This window comes from Pseudorca crassidens, chromosome 17 (assembly GCF_039906515.1).
Source record: "Pseudorca crassidens isolate mPseCra1 chromosome 17, mPseCra1.hap1, whole genome shotgun sequence".
NCBI classification, from domain to species: Eukaryota; Metazoa; Chordata; class Mammalia; order Artiodactyla; family Delphinidae; genus Pseudorca; species Pseudorca crassidens.
In genome coordinates, this window is record NC_090312.1 from 55,228,546 (window position 1) to 55,244,125 (window position 15,580).

General features: G+C 36.5%; 1 pseudogene; it reads left to right on the forward strand.

The window, feature by feature from the left end:
* Positions 1 to 3,452: 3,452 nt before the first annotated feature.
* LOC137210081 (isoleucine--tRNA ligase, mitochondrial-like) overlaps positions 3,453 to 15,580 on the forward strand; it is a 145,035-nt pseudogene continuing 132,907 nt past the window's right edge.

A 15,580-nucleotide genomic window follows, 5' to 3' on the forward strand; every position in this document is an offset into this window, starting at 1 on the left:
GAATTTTTATCATGAATGTATGTTGATGTTTTAAAATATTCTTTCTTCATCTGTTGAGATGATCATGTGATTTTTTATCATTTGTTTTGTTAGTGTGGTGTATCATGTTGACTGCTTTGCAGATATTAAACCATCCTTGCATCTCTGGAATGAATCCCATTTGATAATAGTGTATGATGATTTTTGTGTATTGCTAATCTTGTTTTGCTAATATTTTGTTGAGGATTTTGCATCTAAATTCATTAAGGATGTTGGCCTGTAATTTTCTTCTCTTTCTTTTTTTTTTTTTTTTCTTATTTTTTTTTTTTGTAATGTCTTCACCTAGTTTTGGTATCAGGGTAATGCTGGCCTCATAGGATGAATTTGGTAGTGTTCTCTCCTCTTAAAATTTTTGGAATAGTTTGAGAAAGAGAGGTATTAACTCTTTTTAAAATGTTTGGTAAAATCCCCCTGTGAAGCTGTCCAGTGTTAGAATTTTGTTTGTTGTGTGTTTTTGGAATATTGAGTCAATTTAATTACAGTTATGTTTTTCAGATTTTCTATTTCTTTCTCATTCAGTTTTGGAAGATTGCATATGTCTAGGAATTTATCCATTTCTTCTATGGTGTCCAATTGTTGGCATATAATTTTTGTAGCTATCTCATGATATTTTGTATTTCTGTGATATTGTTGTGATTACTTTGCTTTTCTTTCAAATTTTATTTATTTGCCCCCCCTTTTTAATGAATCAGGCTGAATGTTTGTCAATTTAGTTTATGTTTTCAAAAACAAACAGCTCTTAGCTTTATTTATTTTTTTTATTTTTAGTTTTTATTTTGCCTATTTCACTCTGATCTTTATCCTTCCTTCTACTATTTTTTGTGCATTTTTATTTCTTCTTTTTATAATTCCTCTGGGTGTAAAGTAAGTTTGTTTATTTGATGTTTTTCTTGTTTCTTGAGGTGGGGCTTTAGTGCTATGAACTTCCTTCTTAGAACTGCTGCTGCTATGCCGAGTAGATTTTGGAAGGTTGTGTTTTTATTTTCATTTGTTCAAGGTATTGTTTTATTTCCTCTTGATTTCTTAATTGACCAGTTGACTTTTTACTAGCATGTTGTTCAGTCTCCATGTGTATAAGTCTTTTCCAATTTTCTTTCCATAATTGATTTCCAGTTTCATACCACTGTGATCAGAAAAGATGCTTGATATGATTTCAATCTTCTTAAATTTAGTGACACTTGTTTTCTGACCTAGAATGTGATCTATTCTGGAGATTGTTAAATAGGCACTTGAAAATAACGTGTATTCTGCTGTTCTGGGATAGAATTTTCTGTAAATATTTATTAGATTCATCTGGTCTAATGTGTGCCCAATGCCAAAATTTCCTTAGTGATTGATTGGATGATCTATCCATTGATGTAAATAGGGTATTAAAGTATCCTTTTATTATTGTATTATTGTCATTTTTTCCCTTTATGTCTGTTAATATTTGCTTTATGTATTTAGGTGCTCCTATGTTTGTCTTCAACTCATTGTCTTATTTGAGTATTGCTATTTCAGCTTTCCTCTGGGATCCATTTGTATGGACTGTCTCAACATAGTTCAAGTTTTAGTCTGTAAGTGCCTTTATCTCTGAAGTGAGTTTCTGGTAGGCAGCATAGTACAGTTGGGTATTTTTTATAAAAATCCATTCAGTCACCCTTTGTCTTTGGAATGGACTGTTTCATCCATTTACATTTAAAGTGATTACTGATAGGCATGTACTTATCGTCATTTAAAAATTTTTTTCTGGTTGATATTGTATTTCTTCTCTGTTTCTTTCTTCCTCTTTTAGTCTCTTCCCTTGTGGTTTAATGATTTTCTTTAAAGTTATGTTTAGGTTCCTTTCTCTTTATTTTTGTCTATCCACTATAGATTTTTTGTCTGTAGTTGCCATTAAACACACACACACATACACACACACACATATGTATATATATTCATTATATATACTCATTATAGATTCAAATGTGTATATATTCATTATATATATATATATACACACACAAATATATATATATATATACACATATATATATATATTTTTTTTTCTTTATGAGCCAATGGTCTTTAAGTTCAAACACATTTTATAGCTTAACCTCTCTCCATGTTTTATGTTTTCATGTTGTTATACTTTACCTCCTTTAACTATTTATTGTAGTTATTTTTGATTTTACATCCTTCTTTTAATCTTCATACTAGCTTTTTACATATTTCAACCACTGCCTCTACTATCCATTTGTCTTTACTAGTGAGATAAAGTAGTATCTTTATTTTTTCTTTCATATATTTTCTTATTTCTGGTTATGGCTTTTATATCTTCACCTAAAGAAGACCCTTTAACATTTCATAATGCCAGTTTAGTGGTGATGATCTCTTAGCTTTTGCTTGTCTGAGAAACTCTTTATATCTCCTTCAATTCTAAATGATAATACTGTCAGATAGAGTACCTTTTTTTTTTTTCAGCATTCTAAATGTATCATACCACTCCCTTCTGGACTGCAAAGTTTCTGCTGAAAAATCAGCTGATAGCCTTATGGGAATTCCCTTGTGTATGGCTTATTGTTTTTCTCTTGTCGCCTTTTAAATTCTCTCTTAATCTTTAAATTTTGCCATTTTAAGTATAATATGTTTTGGTGTGGATCTCTTTGGGTTCATCTTGTTTGGAACTCTCCATGCTTCCTGGTCCTGGGTATCTTTCTTTCCCAAGGCTAGGGAGTTGTTCAGCAATTATTTCTTCAAATAATTTTTTTGCCCCTTTCTTTCTCTTTATCCTTCTGGGACCCATATACTGTGAATGTTAGTATGCTTCATGTTGTCTCACAGGTCCCTTAAACTATCCTCATTTTTAAAACTATTTGTTTTTTTTTTTTGCTGTTTTGATTGGGTGATTTCCACTATTCCATGTTCCAGGTCACTTACATATTCTCCTGTATCATCTAACCTGCTGTTGTCCTCTCTAGTGTATTTTTTAAAGTTATTGTATTCTTGAAATTGATTTAGATCTTTTAAAATATATTTTCTAACTCTATTGAATTTCTCACTGTGTTCCTCCATTCTTCTGCTGAGTTTGATGAAAATTTTTATGACTATTGTTTTGAACTCACCATCAGGTAAATCATTTATTTCCATTTTTTAAGGATTTCTTTTTTGTGGATTTTATATTATTATTTCATTTGGAACAAATTCCTTTGTCTTTCCATTTTGTTTGACTTTCTGTGTTTGCTTCTATGAATTAGTCAAAACTAATTAGTCAAAACTACCTCTCCCAGTCTTGAAGGCATTGCTTTGTGTAGGAATGTACAACTGCAGCCAGTATATTCCTAGCAGTTTTTTTGGGAGGGCTGGAGCTACTGTTGTTGTGGACAGGGTCTCTCCCCACGGAACATGGGTGGGTCACCATCTTGGTGGGAGAGCTGGAGCTGAATCAGGGCATGGGCCAGGCAGCAGCTAGTGTGATCTTGGAATTCCAGCTAGAGTACCAGGTGCTTTTCAACCTTCTGCCTCTGAACTGGGTCTCAGAGTGGGTAAGTTTGTGCATGACCCCTTGAAGAGTACAGTTCCAGTTTCCTACAGCCTTCAGGCTCTGACGAATGTAAGCCCTTCTGGTTTTCAAAATGAGTTATGTGGCTCATCTTCCTGGTGCCAGATCCCAGGCCTGGGGTGCCCAGTATGAGGCTCAAACCCTTTGCTTTCTAGAGAGGACCACTCAGTTTGTGATATCCCCTTTCAATTTTAGGTTACCTGCTGGGAAGTTAGGTCCTGACTAAATTGCATCTTTGTCCCTTCTATCTGTTTCTATGTGTCTTTTTTTTTTTAATCCTTAATTGTAGAAGAGCTATTCTGCTAGTCTTTAGGTTATTCTCAGAGTTTTTCTATATGTAGTTATAGTTTTGGTGTGTTTGGGGGTAGCAGGTCAGCACAGGATCTTCCTATTTTGCCATCATATTAATATCTCCTATCTTAAAACAAAACAAAACCAAAAAATTCCTTTGTGCTCACATACCTCTCCAAATACAGTTATCTGTGACGGTATTGGCAAAGTATATATTCCCAAGGTGAGTTACACAAAAAAATATAATTTTAGTTGAACACTAGATATATTGTGTACATAAAGCTAAATATACATCTTTGTCAGAACTTTTCACTTTTTAGCTGGATGTTTGATTCATATTTGATATTATTTTAGTAGAATCAGGAAATGAACACAAAATGTAGGCAGCTTTCAGAGAGAAACTACAGAAAGCATTTCAAAACCACTAATTGGAATGGGATAGAAATTAATTTCCCCTTCTCTTTATTCTTCTATCACATAAATATTTCTTCTTCACAAAATTAAGTTCACAAAACACACTGTTCAGCTCTCTGAAAATTTACTTTATCCTTTCCAAATGGACAAGAATACTGATCACTTTTTTTATAGAACATTCTAAAGAATTGATTATTTTGTTTCTGAACTTAAAGCTGTTGCATCTTATCTGGAAACCCATCAGAAACTTTTTATTGGATTTCCAAGTCAGAGAATTAGTATTACTTAATCTTCTGAAATACCTCTGGCTATTTTTCTTTTCAGAATATGCCATGCTAATAAATAACAAGCAATTTACCTGAAAACAAGTCTCTGGTTACTAATATAGACTTATGCTGATCCAATAATTTGCTCCTGAACCTTTGATATAGCGTATAGATTTCTGTCTGTGCAGCAAAGGCAATTCATTAGCAGATGGTATATTACTGAGGGTTCCTATAATACTCAATTATGCTGACTAAAGAATTGAATGTGTGTTAAAAACGTTCCAGTAATATTTCAGGTTCACATTAAAGTAATTCAAGCTATTAAAGGCAAAGTATTTAACTGAAAACTATGGGATTTATATTAACACATAAACAACAACAACAAACAACACACAGTCCAATGATATTGAATCCTTCTCTAATGTAGACAGCTTTTATATATGAGCTCTGCAAAATGTACATAAGTGTTAAAGTAGAGAATTGAAGTTATTATAGTTATGCTAATTCTGGTCATATAACCCAAAGCCCAAGAAAAGAAGTTTGGTTTCCAAATCTAAATAATTCAGGGAAGTATGTGTTTAGATGGAGCAGGTTGTTAAAAAGGCAAGATCTTATTAAGAGTCAGATATATCAGCATGTGGATCCAGGGCTCTCTATATATACATATCCTCAATAGTCAAAAGGAAGTCACTTAATCATTTAAATATCCTCATTTATAAAAGGAAATAAGAGGATTATAATAAAGCATACATTGTATAAAATGTTACATACCCACTTTTCTTTCCTAATTGAGAAATATTTGTTCTTTAAGTGTGGTAATATCTCATTTTTCTCCATAGGTCATATCATGTAAAATTTATTGTAGAATTAAAACTAGAATGTCTTGGGGATAAAAAAGGAAAGTATTCATATTCAGTCCCTGTAGTTGCAGAAAGAGTAGATTATACAATCCAAATTTATAAATACTACTAGATCTGTTATCTCCAGAAGTTCAACATTCATTTCAGCCACACATTAGTTGAGCCCCAGAGATTAATCATATCCAGAACCATCTAAGGTATATGAATTGCATTTTACTTCATTACAGAGATGAGAATCAGTAGCTATATCTTTACTTGGGTCACATCCACTGAAAGTATTCCTCAAAGTCTGGCACATATAGAACCTGGTCAGAATTGTGCGGGTATTGTGATCTACATTAAAAATCTAAAATATCTTGAATGGGGCAGATAATCTGATTAAGATGTTCCCCAGTTATTTTTGTGGTCACAAAATTATACAATCTCTGATAATTATAAAAAGGACCTCAATTAAGTTAAATCATAAAGAGGATTCATTGGGACCATAAGTCTTCCCCTTTTTGTATACATGTTTTACATCTACTCTACTCCTAACTCTAGTCACCATGATGGAAGATTTCACTATCTACATAGATGCTAGCTTTCTAGTACACTGGCTCCAAAATTCCCTTTCAGTAACACTTCAAAGTAACCATCATTGGACTTTTGCAACCTTCACCAAATATAATACACTGGGTCTTAATATTTCAGAACTGAAACACCTATATAACCCCAGATTCCAAGACCCTAATCCCCAACTATAGCTTCCTATGTCTCTGACTCTCTCGTTCTTATATCCATACCACATTACTTCTCAATCTCAATTAGAGTTTAGCCCATTGTTTGCTTTCTTCTACTCCTTCAGCCCTGTGTGGCTTCATTCCTTTCTCTAGCCACAGAAGCCCACAGTGCGTAACTTTAGCTGTTCTGTTTTTTCACACCTACCATTCCTTTGCTCCTTAAGATTTGCACCCTAATTGGTAAGAACACTCCTAAGCCTTGGCAGTCCAAAATGCCATTAAATTACCAAATTTCCTCTTTATCAATGTATTTATTGAAAATTCATTTGTGCACTATAGTAAGGATTTTTTTCTAAACTGCACTATTACTTTAGAAGTAGATTTTATGCATTTAATTTTACAGATGACAAAATTAAGCCTGTAATAAGGTAAATAATTCTCTTTTACCACAAAACTGCAAATGAGTCAGAAATCTAAATCCACGATTGTTTCATTTCAAAACTTCTGCTTCTTCTACTACATGAAAATTCTGCCTCCTAGAAGGTTACTTCTCTTGAGAGACCACAAGTAAACTGCATAATCATATATTGGAGGCTTAACTTGTCATTTAGTGTTTTTTTAAAAAATGTATCTATAGATGGCTGGCATAGTTTTTTTCTGAAATTCTCTATAGCAACTACGCTAATCCTCCACCTTTTCATGATGAGAGGAGCACCAACATTACTGAGAAGCTCAGTGTTGGCTACCTTTTGGCCAATACTTGTTCTAGGTGATGCTTACTAATAGCAATAGGGAGCCCCAAAAAGGAGGCCAAGTGGTGAGTCTCAAACATTATAAGCCAGGCAATCATAATTATTTTTATTGAGTATCAAGTTTGGAGTGAATCAAACAATTGAAATCAGCCTTTCTTACAAGTCACCCCAATATTGACACAATGTACTCATTAACTGAGTAGCAATGGTGGTAGGGATGGACACTATGCGTGAGACTTGCAACACTGACTCTCATTTATCAAGACTGATCTAGCTTCTACTGCTGCTTAATATCTCACTGGTCAACATCAGAGACCAATACAGAATCTCCAGTATAATATTATCCCTCAAGGAGACTAACAGGCCACTTGGTGGTAAGTTGACTGACTTGGATCCCTTTCATCCTAGAGGGACAGTGATTCATATTGTTGGGAATTGATATTTCTCAGCACAGGTTTGCCTTCTTTGGTTACAGGGTATCAAATAACTATCCAAGATCTTGTGGAGTTTTTGACTCACTAACATCCTATATAAAATGACCTTGATCCAAAAGACATACTTTACAGTAAAGAAGTACAGTGGGACCACTATCCCATACTGTACTTAATAGAATCTGACAGCCTGATAGAATAGTGATAACCCAATAGAATAGCCTGATAGAATAGAAAAGTGGGATGGTCTGCTAAAGGACCAATGGAGGTTTAGAAATGATATGTTGAAGTATGGGGCATTATCCTTTAGAATGCAGTATACACCCCAAGTCTATGACAATTATTTGGTGCTGCTCCCAGATATAACGTGAAGTAGGTAGACCTAAATGGCAAATCAGATGGACTCCTGTGACTGCTATACCAATATGTTCGTGTCCGTACTTCAGGACTGAAAGATTTATGTTATCAGCTCTTAGTGTCCAGTCCTTTTTGGGACTGGAGAGTCCTCTTTAGAACTCAAGAGAGCTGCTTTGTTTAAGGGCATACTACCTTCTGGACTAGTCTTATCTACTGGTTATCCCACTGGTATAAAATTCCAGACCCCTCACACCAAAATAAGACAACTCTGAAGAGCCATCTTAGCTTCAGAACTCCCCATGAGTTCGACTGAGGCCAGATTTCATATTTCCCTTTCTACCACAGGTTTTGATACTGAGAGAACTAGTATACTTTTTGTATGCTAATTTTCAGCTCAGAGTCTGATTCCTGGGAAACCGAACCTGCAACATTCATGCACTCAATTTTATATGCTTATCCAAATATATGATTTTCCAAGTATAAGGAGACTGCATCTAAGAAGGATTTGTTGTGTTTTTATCTAAAGTGTTGGAATATAGTATGAGTCACAAGTAGTTTTTCCATCATTCTTACAGCATTATCATCTTATTTTAAAGCCAATTGCTTTTACAAATTCAATGATGATTCATAAGAGGATCTTTTTAAAGTGAAGTATTTTAAACCAATATTCATTCATGAGTTCCTGTCTATCTATGCTATTAATTATAAACAAATATCAATAGTCAGGATTTGGTTTTAAATAGAATATTTGTAGACAGATAGGTGGGTGAGCAAATGATTTTTTTAGTGAGCAAATGCTCACACAACCCCAAAGAGAATATATAGATGGAAAAGAATATTCAATTTTTACTTTCAAAGTTTAATCATTTATCTAATATTTGTATCATCTTATAGTTTATGTATTATTTGTGCTTTCTTTTTATTGTTAAAAAATGGAAGAATTTTTTTTTTGTATGTGAGAGTCCAAACCCACGTGGGTCATGAGAAATACAAGTTTTGTAGTTAGATATATCTGCCACTTAATTAGACAAGAAAATTTTACATATTATTAAAGCATTCAGAACCTTTTCTTCTCATATGAAAAATGGGAAATATTGGGATTGCTTAAAAGATCTAAAAAGACATTAAACTCTGTCACTGTGATTGTACATGTGAAGAGCTCAGTAAACGTTAATCATTATTTATTTTATACGTTTTTACAAAAGTATATAAACCTGATTTTAAGTAAAAAGAATAATGAGAATGAAGATTTTACTCACTTCACCAAATGAAAAAAATGAATCAAAACCAACCAGCTGAGGTGCTGGAAGAGGGTAAGGAGAACATGAGTATACGGTGGAAGAAAGGTATTGTGATATCAGTTTAGGCCTCATGCTCATCTACAGATTGGGATCTGTAACAGCTATGGTTTATTTTATTTAACTGTGTTATATAATTGGAATGTACTGGTGATAGCTGACATTACATTTCTATTCCAGGCAGGAGTATGGCTGAATTGAAATCATGTTGCCACAATATATTATTTGATGACACTTTATGCTTTCCCTAAGTAGGGGACAGAAATCGCCATGCAACAATTTATTACATCACGGCACCTGTGTTTTCCCTAAATTGGGACAGGCGTTATCTCTCTCCCTCTCTCTCTCTCTCTCTCTCTCACACACACACACACACACACACACACACACATACACACAGGGGCAAGAATGGATGTCAAATGGCATAAAGAGGTGATTTGCTGGTTATTTGTAGAGAGTACAGCAACTGGTCAGTTGCAGACAGGAGAGCAAGACCTACATGGATGGTTTGTGCCACATCCTTTTATGCCCCAGCCTGAGACGTGTGTCTCTTGGTGTGGACAGGGGCTGGGTTCTGGAACGTGGGGTTTGGAGAGCCGACCCAGGGAGGGGACTGCTATTGGTTTGGAAGAGAGAGCCTGAACAGATGGGAGTAAGGAGCTCCACAATGAGGAATGTTCGTGGAAGAAGCCTGGGCCTCCATAGAAATAGGGCACCATAGTTGAGCCCCCTTCCCCATGCTCTGACCCCTGCCTCCTCAGTCACTAGAAGAGGCTGCTGCCTGAGCAGGATCATGCACCCTGCCCACTCTTGCCTCCTCTGCTCTCACTGGCCCAAGCTGGCTCTTGCACCCCTCCTGCCACCATCTCTGCCTTCTGCCCACCTGGATCAATAGCAGAATAAATGAGGCAGAAGAACAAATAAGTGAGCTGGAAGACAAAGTGGTCGAAATAACTTCCACAGAACAGAATAAGGAAAAAAGAATGAAAAGATATGAGTCTTTTGAATGAAAAGATATGACAGTCTCAGAGAACTCTGGGAAAAATTGAATGTGCCAACATTCACATTATAGGGGTCCCAAAGGGAGGAGAGAAAAAGAAAGGGCCTGAGAAAATATTTCAAGAAATTATAGCTGAAAACTTCCTTAACATGAGAAAAGAAACACTCACTCAAGTCCAGGAAGCACAGAGAGTCCTATACAGGAGGAACCCAAGAAGTAACACACTGAGACTCATAATAATCAAAGTGACAAAAATTAAAGACAAAGAAAAATATTAAAAGCAATAAGGGAAAAGCAAAAAATAGGATGTAAGGGAATCCCCATAAGATAATTAGTTGAGATGGTGGAAGAGTAAGATGCGAAGATCACCTTCCTCCCCACAGATACATCAGAAATACATCTACACATGGAACTGCTCCTATAGAACACCTACTGAATGCTGGCAGAAGACCTTATACCTCCCAAAAGGCAAGAAACTTCCCACGTACCTGGGTAGGGCAAAAGAAAAAAGACAAAACAGAGACAAAAGAATAGGGACGGGACCTGCTCCAGTGGGAGGGAGCTGTGAAGGAGGAAAGGTTTCCACACACTAGAAGCCCCTTCACAAGTGAAGATTGTGGGTGCCAGAGGGGGGAAGCTTCAAAGCCACAGAGGAGAGTGCAGCAACAGGGGTGTGGAGGGCAGAGTGGAGAGATTACTGCACAGAGGATTGGTGCCGACCAGCATTCACCAACCCGAGAGACTTGTCTGTTCACCCGCCAGGATGGGCAGGGGCTGGGAGCTGAGGCTTGGGCTTCAGTTGATGCAGGGAGAGGACTGGGTTTGGCTGCGTGAACACAGCCTGAAGGGGTTCATGCCCCACAGCTAGCCGGGAGGGAGTCCAAGAAAAGTCTGGAGCTGCCAAAGAGGCAAGAGACATTTTCTTGCCTCTTTGTTTTCTGGTGCGCAAGGAAGAGGGATTAAGAGCGCTGCTTAAAAGGGGCTCCAGAGACGGGCATAAGATGCTAAGGCTGCTGCTGCCACCACCAAGAAGCCTGTGTGCAAGCACAGGTCACTATTCACTATCCACCGCTCCTCCTGGGAGCCTGTGCAGACCGTCACTGCCAGGGTCCCGTGATCCAGAGACAACTTCCCCAGGAGAATGCACGGTGTGCCTCAGGCTGGTGCAACGTCACAATGGCCTCTGTCACTGCAGGCTTTCCCCACATCCGTATCCCTGCCTCCCCACCAGCCTGAGTGATCCAGAGCCCCAAAATCAGTGGTTCCTTTAACCCCATCCTGTCTGAGCGAGAACAGACGTCCTCAGGCACCTACACGCAGAGACAGAGCCAAATCAAGAGCTGAACACCAGGAGCTGTGCAAACAAAGAAGAGAAAGGGAAATTTCTCCCAGCAGCCTCAGAAGCAGTGGATTAAATCTCCACAATCAACTCGATGTACCCTGCATCTATGGAATAACTGAATAGGCAATGAAAAATCCCAAATTGAGGAGGTGGACTTTGGGAGCAAGATAGATTATTTTCTCCCTTTTCCTCTTTTTGTGAGTGTGTATGTGTACGAATTTGTGTGAGATTTTGTCTGTATAGCTTTGCTTTCACCATTTGTCATAGTGTTCTGTCCATCCGTTTTTTTTTTAATCTTTTAATTTTTTTTCTTAATACTTATTTTTATTTTAATAACTTTATTTTATTTTATCCTGTTTCTTTTTTACTTTCTTTCTTTATTTTTTCCCTTTTACTCTGAGCCATGTGGAAGACAGGCTCTTGGTGCTCCAGCCAGGTGTCAGGGCTGTGCCATGGAGGTGGGAGAGCCAACTTCAGGACATGGGTACACAAGAGACCTCCCAGCTCCATGTAATATCAAACGGTGAAAATCTCCCAGAGACCTCCATCCCAACAACAAGACACAGCTTCACTCAACTACCAGCAAGCTACAGTGCTAGACACCCTATGCCAAACAACTAGAAAGACAGGAACACAACCCCACCCATTAGCAGAGAGGTTGCCTAAAATCATAGTAAATCCACAGACATGCCAAAACACACCACCAGAAGTGGACCTGCCCACCAGAAAGACAAGATCCAGCCTCATCCACCAGAACACAGGCACTAGTTCCCTCCACCAGGAAACGTACAGAACCCACTGAACCAACCTTAGCCACTGGAGACAGACACCAAAAACAACAGGAACTATGAACCTGCAGCCTGCAAATAGGAGACCCCAAACACAGTAAGATAAGCAAAAAGAAAAGATGGAAAAACACACAGCAGATGAAGGAGTAAGATAAAAACCCACCAGACCTAACAAATGAAGAGGAAATAGGCAGTCTACCAGAAAAAGAATTCAGAATAATGATAGTAAAGATGATCCAAAATCTTGGAAATAGAATAGAGAAAATGCAAGCAACATTTAACAAGGACCTAGAAGAACTAAAGAAGAAACAAGTAATGATGAACAGCACAATAAATGCAATTAAAAATACTCTAGAAGGGATCAATAGCAGAATAACTGAGGCAGAAGAACGGATAAGTGACCTAGAAGATAAAATAGTGGAAATAAGTGCTACAGAGCAGAATAAAGGAAAAAGAATGAAAAGAACTGAGGACAGTCTCAGAGACTTCTGGGACAACATTAAACAAACCAACATTCGAATTATAGGGGTCTCAGAAGAAGAAGATAAAAAGAAAGAGACTGAGAAAATATTTGAAGAGATTATAGTTGAAAACTTCCCTAATATGGGAAAGGAAATAGTTAATCAAGTCCAGGAACACAGCGAGTCCCATACAATATAAATCCAAGGAGAAACACGTCAAGACACATATTAATCAAAGTATCAAAAATTAAATACAAAGAAAACATATTAAAAGCAGCAAGGGAAAAGCAACAATTAACACACAAGGGAATCCCCATAAGGGTAACAGCAGATCATTCAGCAGAAACTCTGCAAGCCAGAAAGGAGTGGCAGGACATATTTAAAGTGATGAAGGAGAAAAACCTGCAACCAAGATTACTCTACCCAGCAAGGATCTCATTCAGATTTGATAGAGAAATTAAAATCTTTAGAGACAAGCAAAAGCTGAGAGAGTTCAGCACCACCAAACCAACTTTACATCAAAAGCTAAAGGAAATTCTCTAGGAAAGAAACAAAAGAGAGGGAAAAGACCTACAATAACAAACCCAAAACAAATAAGAAAATGGGAAAAGGAACATACATATCAATAATTACCTTAAATATAAATGGATTAAATGTTCCCACCAAAAGACAGAGACTGGCTGAATGGATACAAAAACAAGACCCGTATATATGCTGTCTACAAGAGACACACATCAGACCTAGGGAAACACACAGACGGAAAGTGAGGGGATGGAAAAAGGTATTCCAGGCAAGGGGAAATCAGAAGAAAGCTGGTGTAGCAATTTTCATACCAGGCAAAATAGACTTTATAATAAAGACTATTACAAGAGACAAAGAAAGACACTACATAATGATGAAGGGATCAATCCAGGAAGATGATATTACAATTGTAAATATTTATGCACCCAACATAAGGCCACCACAATACATAAGACAAATACTAACAGCCATAAAAGGGGAAATTGACCGTAACACAATCTTAGTAGCTGAATTCAATACCCCACTTTCACCAATGGACAGACCTTCCAAAATGAAAATAAATAAGGAAACACAAGCTTTAAATGATACATTAAACAAGATGGACTTAATTGATATTTACAGGACATTCCATACAAAAACAACAGAATAAATATTTTTCTCAAGTGCTCATGGAACATTCTCCAGGATAAATTATATCGTGGGTCACAAATCAAGCCTTGCTAAATTTAAAAAAGTTGAAATTATATCAAGTATCCTTTCCAACCACAATGCTATAAGACTACATATCAATTACAGGAAAAGATCTGTAAAAAATACAAACACATTGAGGCTAAAAAATACAGTACTTAATAAAGAATGGGTCACTGAAGAAATCAAAGAAGAAATCAAAAAATACCTAGAAACAAATGACAATGGAGACATGGTGACCCAAAACCTATGGGATAAAGCAAAAGAAGTTCTAAGAGGGAATTTTATAGGAATACAATCCTACCTTAAGAAACAGGAAACAACTCAAATAAACAACCTAACCTTGCACCTAAAGCAATGAGAGAAAGAAGAAGAAGAAAAAAAGAAGAAGAAAAAAAACCCACCAAGTTAGCAGAAGGAAAGAAATCATAAAGGTCAGATCAGAAATAAATGAAAAAGAAATGAAGGAAATGATAGAAAAGATCACTAAAACTAAAAGGTGGTTCTTTGAGAAGATAAACAAAATTGATAATCCATTAGCCAGACTCATCAAGAAAAAAAGGGAGAAGACTCAAATCAATACAATTAGAAATGAAAAAGGAGAAGTAACAACTGACTCTGCAGAAATATAAAGGGTCACGAGAGATTACAACAAGAAACTCTATGCCAATAAAATGGACAACCTGGAAGAAATGGACAAATTCTTAGAAATGCACAAGCTGCCGAGACTGAACCAGGAAGAAATAGAAAATATGAACAGACCAATCACAAGCACTGAAGTTGAAACTGTGATTAAAAAATCTTCCAACAAAAAAAATCCCAGGACCAGATGGCTTCACAGGTGAATTCTGTTCAAAATTTAGAGAAGAGAAAACACCTATCCTTCTCAAACTCCTCCAAACTATAGCAGAGGGAGGAACAATCCCAAACACATTCTACAAGGCCACAATCACCCTGATACCAAAACCAGAAAAAGATGTTGCAAACAAAGAAAACTACAGGCCAATATCACTGATGAACATAGATGCAAAAATCCTCAACAAAATACTAGCACACAGAATCCAACAGCATAATAAAAGGATCATACACCATGATCAAGTGGGGTTTATTCCAGGAATGCAAGGATTCTTCAATATAAAAAATCAATCAACGTGATACAACATATTAACAAATTGAAGGAGAAAAGCCATATGAACATCTCAATAGATGCAGAGAAAGCTTTTGACAAAATTCAACACCCATTTATGATAAAAACCCAGCAGAAAGTAAGCATAGAGGGACCTTTCCTCAATATAATAAAGGCCATATATGAAAAACCCCCAGCAAACATCATCCTCAATGGTGAAAAATTGAAACCATTTCCACTAAGATTAGGAACAAGACAAGGTTGCCCACTCTCACCACTCTTATTCAACATAGTTTTGGAAGTTTTGGTGACAGCAATCAGGGAAGAAAAATAAATAAAATGAATCCAAATCGGAGAAGAAGAAGTAGAGCTGTCACTGTTTGCAGATGACATGATCCTATACATAGAGAATCCTAAAGACACTACGAGAAAACTACTAGGGCTAATCAATGAATTTGGTAAAGTAGCAGGATACAAAATTAATGCTCAGAAATCTCTGGCATTCTTATACACTAATGATGAAAAATCTGAAAGTGAAATTATGAAACACTCCCATTTACCATTGCAACAAAAAGAATAAAATATCTAGGAATAAACCTACCTAAGGAGACAGAAGACCTGTATGCTGCAAATTATAAGACACTGATGAAAGAAATTAAAGATGATACAAACAGTTGGAGAGATATATCATGTTCTTAGATTGG